The sequence below is a fragment of the Triticum aestivum genome, chromosome 4D (genome assembly GCF_018294505.1).
Source record: "Triticum aestivum cultivar Chinese Spring chromosome 4D, IWGSC CS RefSeq v2.1, whole genome shotgun sequence".
NCBI lineage: Eukaryota > Viridiplantae > Streptophyta > Magnoliopsida > Poales > Poaceae > Triticum > Triticum aestivum.
Genome location: NC_057805.1, coordinates 143,332,217 through 143,339,981, shown reverse-complemented (window position 1 = coordinate 143,339,981; position 7,765 = coordinate 143,332,217).

Genomic DNA, 7,765 nt, shown 5'->3' with positions numbered 1-7,765 from the left:
TTACATGGGATATTTTCCTTCCTCTAATGGGTATACACATATTTTTGTTGTTGTTGATTATGTTACTAAGTGGGTAGAAGCTATTCCAACTAGTAGTGCTGATCACAACACCTCTATTAAAATGCTTAAGGAATTTATTTTTCCAAAGTTTGGAGTCCCTAGATATTTAATGACTGATGGTGGTTCGCACTTTATTCATGGTGCTTTCCGTAAAATGCTTGCCAAGTATGATGTTAACCATAGAATTGCATCTCCTTATGATCCTCAGTCTAGTGGTCAAGTTGAACTTAGCAATACTGAAATAAATTAATTTTGCAAAAGACTATTAATAGGTCCAGGAAGAATTGTTTAAGAAATTAGATGATGCACTTTATGCTTATAGAACAGCATATAAAAATTCTATGGGTATGTCTCCTTATAAAATGGTTTATGGAAAATCTTGTCATTTGCCTCTCGAGTTAGAACATAAAGCATTTTGGGCAGTTAAAGAACTCAACTATGATTTCAAACTTGCTAGTGAAAAGAGGTTATTTGATATTAGCTCGCTAGATGAATGGAGAACCCAAGCTTATGAAAATGCAAAATTATTCAAAGAAAAAGTTAAAAGATGGCATGACAAAAGAATCCAAAAGAGTGAGTTTAAAGTCAGAGAATATCTTCTTTTGTGCAACTCTAATTTAGGATTCTTTGCAGGAAAACTCCTCACAAAATGGGAAGGCCCATATGTCATCGAGGAGGTTTAGGAGCCATCAAAATAAATAATCCTGAAGGTACTAACTCAAAGGTTGTCAACGGGCAACGAGTAAAACATTATATCTCAGGTATGCCCATTAATCTTGAAAGTAATATTATCCAAACTATGACACTAGAAGAACACATAAAAGAGTCCTTCCAAAACACTCTAGAATCATGAAAATAAGGAGGTACGTGATACGGTAAGTAAACGGACTCCGAAAAATCCGCAAAAATATTTTTTGTTAGTTTTGGAATATTTAACAATTTTCGAAATAAAGAAACTTCCGTGAAGCGTCCCCTGGTGGGCACAAGACACTAGGGTGCCCCAGGCAAGCCTGGTGCGCCCAGGTGGGTTGTGCCCACATGGGACACCTCCGGACTCCATTTTCTTCCGTATGCTGGTCCTCCAAGATAAAAAATCTATATATACTTCCCAAACCTGTTAACCACCGTATCATGGAGAAAACCCTCTGTTCTCTTTTCTTGCTATTTCTGGTCAGATTTATCAAGCCATGCATCATGTCTTCCTGCTCCTCCAACAACATGGAAGAAGATGCTTGGCTGATGAAGATCGAGATGAAGAGGGTGGAACCTACGGACGCCGTGAAGGGAGACAAGGGTAAGGAAGGTACCGTAGATCCATCCCTGGTGGCAGCACAAGCACTGCTAGCCGAGGAGGAGGAAGAAGATATCCATAACCCCTACCTTTCTCACCTTACTCTTGCTGAGATTGAAGCTTTTCGTGTCATTGAAATAGTTCGCATACAAAATAAGTATCTCACTCGCGAAAATATTCTGCATCAAGAGCATATCATCTATCTCCGGAGCGTCATCCGTCAGTTGGAGAATCTCTTGATCCTTAAGGATATGATCGCTTCATCACCACTATCATCTTCTTTACCACCGAAGGAGAATTGAGTATCGGGTATGGGCACTCCCCTTGGCTTCCGCCAAGCTTGGGGGACGTACACCGGTATCGTATCACCCCACTATCTTATTACTTTTACTTATTTTAGTATGATATTTTACTTTAACTGAATAAAAGTTTAGTTCGATCCTTTCTTCTTTGAGAGTTTTCTTAGTGATATATCCTTGTAATCGTGTGCAAGTTATATAATAAAGTTTAGTTTGAGTTTTTGCTTTCTTTACTTTCATGTTGCAAATAAAAGAAAAGAAATAAGAAAGAAAAAGAGAAAGGAAATAAATCAATAAGATCATATACTAATCCTATGGTAGGTGATGGCACCACATAAGGAAAAGTATAAGTAGAAAATTTTATTAGAGATTGACAAACATAGCATTAGTCAATGATGCAACTCATCGAAGAATTAATAAGGGAAGAGAGGATTCACATATAAATATACTCTCCTAGAAATCTTTTGTGATTGTTAGCCCTCATCAAAATATTATATGCCCAAATTGTTGACGTTGGACAAGGAAGACAACGTAATGGTTTATGTTTGTTTATATTCACATAGAAGTCATATTGTCAGAGATCCTTCAACATGTGGTTCTTGCCCCTATCTTTGCTAGGCAAAAATTCCGCACTAAGTAGAGATACTACTTGTGCATCCAAAAACCCTTAAACCCAAATCTTATTTTCAAATGTCCACCATACCTACCTAGGGATTGAGCAAGATCCCTCAAGTAAGTTGTCATCGGTGCAAAAAGGCAATAAAAATTGCTTCTAAATGTGTGAGATCATTTAGTGTAAGTGAAAATTGAGCGTTGCATGAACTTTGTGATGGTGAAGAATAAAAGCGACAGACTGCATAATAAAGGTCGCTATCACAAGGGGCAATGTAACGTGACGTTCTTTTGCACTAAAGGGTTGAGCATACAAACAAATAAGCGCATAGCAACCTCTTCTTCCCTCTGCGAAGGGTCTATCTTTTACTTTTATGTATTTACTTTTGTGCAAAGAGTCAAAGTTTTCCTTCTATTCCTTTTTATTTTCTCCTTTGTCAAGCATCATGTGGTGAGGAATGATTTAGGCACATATGTCCAGTTGAATATAGATAGCATGATTTATTATTGTTGACATCACCCTTAAGGTGAGTATGTTGGGAGGCGAAACAATAAGCCCCTATCTTTCTATGTGTCCGGTTGAAACATTTTTCCCATGTGTACATGGTGAGTGTTACGAATCATAAAAGACTATATGATGGTTGAGTATGTGGACATTCCTAAAGGCTTCGACACATGACCCTTCCTAAAATGATGATGAATTGTAGTTGCAAAATTGACTGAGAACATAAATTGTTGGTTTCTAATAGATTTTTTCTTTATACTTCGGTTGTGTGATGAACTGTTACATATTCATGAGAAGTATATGATAAAAAGTTCTATGATAAAAGTTCTTATATTTAATTTTGTTTTTGTTATAATAATCAACATGATGCTTCTATGTCCATATTTTGTTTTTATCGAGACCTCTCTCTCAAAGCATGTGGACATGTTTTTCGATTTCTTTTTTCGCTTGAGGACAAGCGAGGTCTAAGCTTGGGGAAGTTGATACGTCCATTTTGCATCATGTTTTCTTAATGTTATTTATGATTTTTTTATCCATAATAATGCTTTTTGGTGTAATTCTAATGCCTTTTCTCTCATAATTTGCAAGGTACACACCAAGAGGGAGAAATCCGGCAGCTGGAAATCTGGACCTGGAAAAGCTATGTCAGGCCACCTATTCTGTACAACTCCAAACAAGCTGAAACTTCACGAGGATTTTTTATGCAATATTTAAGAATTATTGGAGCAAATAACTACCAGAGGAGGCCCACTAGAGGAGCACAACCCACCTGGGAGCGCCAGGGAACCCAGGCACGCCCTGGTGGGCTGTGCTCACCCAGGCCCACCTCCGGTGCCCATCTTCTGGTATAAAAGTCATTTTGACCTATAAAAAATAAGGAGAAGACTATCGGGATGGAGCGCCGCCGCTTCGAGGCAGAACTTGGGCAGGAGCACTTTTGCCCTCCGGCGGAGCTATTCCGCCGGGGGAACTTCCCTCCCGGAGGGGGAAATCATCGTCATCATCTTCATCAACAACTCTCCCATCTTGGGGAGGGAAATCTCCATCAACAACTTCACCAACACGATCTCATCTCAAACTCTAGTTCATCTCTTGTGTTCAATCTTATTACCAGAACTATAGATTGGTGCTTGTGGGTAACTAGCAGTGTTGATTACATCTTGTAGTTGATTACTATATGATTTATTTGGTGGAAGATTATATGTTCAGATCTAATATGCTATTTAATACTCATCTGATCATGAGCATGTTTATCATTTGTGAGTAGTTACTTTTGTTCTTGAGGTCATGGGAGAAATCATGTTGCAAGTAATCATATGAACTTGATATATGTTTGATATTTTTGATAGTATGTATGTTGTGATTCCCTTAGTCGTGTCATGTGAATGTTGACTACATGACACTTCACCATATTTGGGCCTAAGGGAATGCATTGTGGAGTAGAAATTAGATGATGGGTTGCCAGAGTGACGGAAGCTTAAACCCCAGTTTATGTGCTATTCCGTAAGGGACTGATTGGATCCAAAAGTTTAATGCTATGGTTACAATTATTCTTAATACTTTTCTCGTAGTTACGGATGCTTGCGTTGGGTTAATCATAAGTAGGAGGTTTGTTCAAGTAAGAACAGCACCTAAGCACCGGTCCACCCACATATCAAATTATCAAAGTAGCGAACACAAATTGAACCAACATGATGACAGTGACTAGATGAAATTCCCGTGTACCCTCAAGAACGTTTTGCTTATGATAAGAGCACGGTTTTGCTTGTCCTTTGCCTCAAAAGGATTGGGCTACCTTGCTGCACTTTTGTTACTGCAATTGTTACTTGCTCATTACAAATTACCTTGCTATCAAACTACTCCGCTACTTACAATTTCAGCACTTGCAGACATTACCTTACTGAAAACTACTTGTAATTTCCTTCTGCTCCTCGTTGGGTTCGACACTCTTACTTATTGAAAAGAGCTAGAATTGACCCCCTATACATGTGGGTCATCACACCGCACGCCAACTTTCATCCCATTCCGAGAACATTTTTATCTCACTTATAAAATAATATTTCGGAGGTACCGCGGGTGCGTGCAAGTGTGTCTCGGCTCAGAATGGACAACAGAGAGAATTGGGAGACCCGGATGGATGCAAGTTTTGAAAAACATGTAGATGAAATGCACATGATGACATGGCAAAGTGCAACACACAAGGGAATGACATGGCAACAACGGTGAATAACTGGACGACATCTGGCTCATCGTTCTCGGCGCGTTACAACATCCCACTATGCCTACAACACCTTGAAGATGCCTGGGCCGGTAGGAGTCATCTCCATCCCATCAAACGAGCAGGACGCAATCATTTGCGTGGATAAGATGTACTGGGACGCGGTCACAGCAGTGGCAGCGGCAGCAGCAGTTCCCGCCAAGGAGAACAAAGGAAGGAAGAAGGATAGCAGGGACGCTGGCAAGGAAACTGGGAAGCGTACCTCTAGGGAGTGCACTGGGCCTGTTGATGACTTGCCGGAGAGCTCCAACAGCAAGAGGTCCAAGGTTGCTGCGCAAAAAGTGAAGAAGGTCCCGACACGGCTGGCTGGCGTTGATGGTACCTTCACTATCACCACCACCCTTGATGACAAATAGGAAAGTGCACATGTTGCCTTCCTGTGGGCGAATATCGATGTGTTTGCCTGGCAACCATCTGATATCCTCGGTGTTCCCAGGGAGGTAATCGAGCACCACCTAGCTGTCTGCCCACACGCCCGACCTGTCAAGCAGAAAGTCCGGAAGCAGGCCTTGGAGAGGCAGCAGTTTATTGCAGAGGAGATTAAGAAGCTTGAGGTAGGTGGTTTGGTCAGAGGAGTGCTACATCCAACATGGTTAGCAAACCCAGTGGTTGTTCGCAAGGCTAACGGGAAATGGAGGCTTTGCATAGATTTCACACGTCTCAATAAAGCTTGCTCAAAGGACCCATTTCCCTTGCCACGCATCAATCAGATTGTGGATTCCACTTCTGGTTGCGATTTGCTCTCCTTTCTGGATGCATACTCTGGATATCATCAAATCTTCATGTCCAAAGAAGATGAAGAGAAGACCTCGTTCATCACCCCATGTGGTACGTACAGTTTTTCCGTATGCCATTCGGATTAAAGAGTGCTAGGTCTACTTTTGCAAGGGCAGTCCAGATTGGTTTTGAGCCACAACTACACCGAAACATTGAGGCGTATATGGATGATATTGAGGTCAAGACCAAGGACAGAGCAACCCTCATCTAGGACTTGGAGGAGACGTTTGCCAATCTGTGCAAGATCAACTTGAAGCTCAACCCGGAGAAGTGCGTGTTTGGCTCCCTCCGGCAAGCTACTTTGGTTCTTTGTATCCCATCGGCTGATCGAAACCAACCCCGACAAGATCAATGCTATCGAGCAAATCCAGGTGCCAATGACAGTTAAGGATGTGAGGTGTCTGACAGGGTGTGTTGCCGCATTAAGCAGATTCATTTCCAAGTCTGCCGAGCGCACCCTGCCGTTCTTCAAAATCTTGAAGAAGGCGGCTTTGCAGATGTGGCTTTGAAAGAGTTCAAGACCTACTTCTCCTTTGTGCCCACCTTGGTTGCTCCCAAACCACAAGAACCATAGCTGCTATACTGGGCGGCAACCAATCAAGTGGTTAGTGCAGGTTTGGTGGCACAGCAGGAAGTGGACGAAGCAGAAAGTGAGCAAGGCCCGACAAACCCAGATAAGGATCAGGACAGAAATGAGCACGGCAGCGAGGGCAACCCCAAGGACACGACAAGAAAGAAAGTGGTGCAGCGCCCAGTGTACTTCGTCAGTTCCCTGCTACAAGGAGCTCGATCGAGGTACTCTTTCGTGCAAAAATTGATCTTTGGTCTCACCATGGCCTCAAGGAAACTACGCCACTACTTCCAAGCCCATGAGAACATGGTTGTCACTTGTTTCCCATTGCAAAGGATACTCCAAAACCCTGAGGCTACCGGCAGAATAATGGAGTGGGCTTTGGAGTTATCCAGTTTTGGCCTGAAGTTTGAGAGCACATCAACAATCCTAAGCAGGGCATTGGCAGATTTTATTGCGGAATGGACGCCAACCCCTAATGAGGAAGTGCCAGAAACAGTCATCCCCGGCAAGGAAGCGCTCCAAGAATGGATGATGTATTTCGATGGTGCCTTTTACCTGCAAGGTTCAATTGTTGGTGTGCTTCTCGTGGCCCCCTTCGGGGAGCACATGAAGTACGTCGTCCGGATGCATTTTGCCCGAGAAGAGGCGACCAACAATACAGTAGAGTTTGAAGGGCTCCTTGCAGAGCTCAAGATTGCCGCAGAATTGGGAATCAAGAAGTTGATTACTCGAGGTGATTCACAGCTCGTGGTGAGAAAAGTCAACAAGGATTACCAAAGTCCATTGATGGAAGCATACGTTGAGGAAGTGAGAAGATTGGAGGATCACTTTGACGGATTACAAACAGAGCATGTACCCAGCATAGCTGATCATCTGCCAAAGTGTGTTGCGCAGAAGCTTCCTGTGGAAACAGGAACTTTTATTCTCCATTTTACTCAGCCCTTCGTATCCCCAGCAACAATGGCCTGGAAGAGGAGGAAGATGGACTCCGGTAAGCCTCTCCCGGTAGAGTCTTCCGCTCCTGGTAGGGACCCTACCAGAAACAACTCCTCACCACTTGCCGGACCGCACCCTCCAGCCGGGCCCATGGTCCCCGAGAACGAGGAATGTACCCCCACAATTGAGGAGGTGCCACTACACCTTGTGCCGAGCCCCAGGATCCAACTTGGGCAAGGCACATAGTCCAATTCCTCCAAATCGGAGAACTTCCCGATGACCAAGATGAAGCTAAAAGAGTAGCCCGGAGGTCCAGTTTGTATTAGTTTGTCGATGACACTCTGTACAGAAGGAGACCAAAGTGTGAAATTGAAGTGCATCTGCGGGAAGAAGGAAAGGAACTGCTCACTCAGATAAACAAAGGCATGTGCGG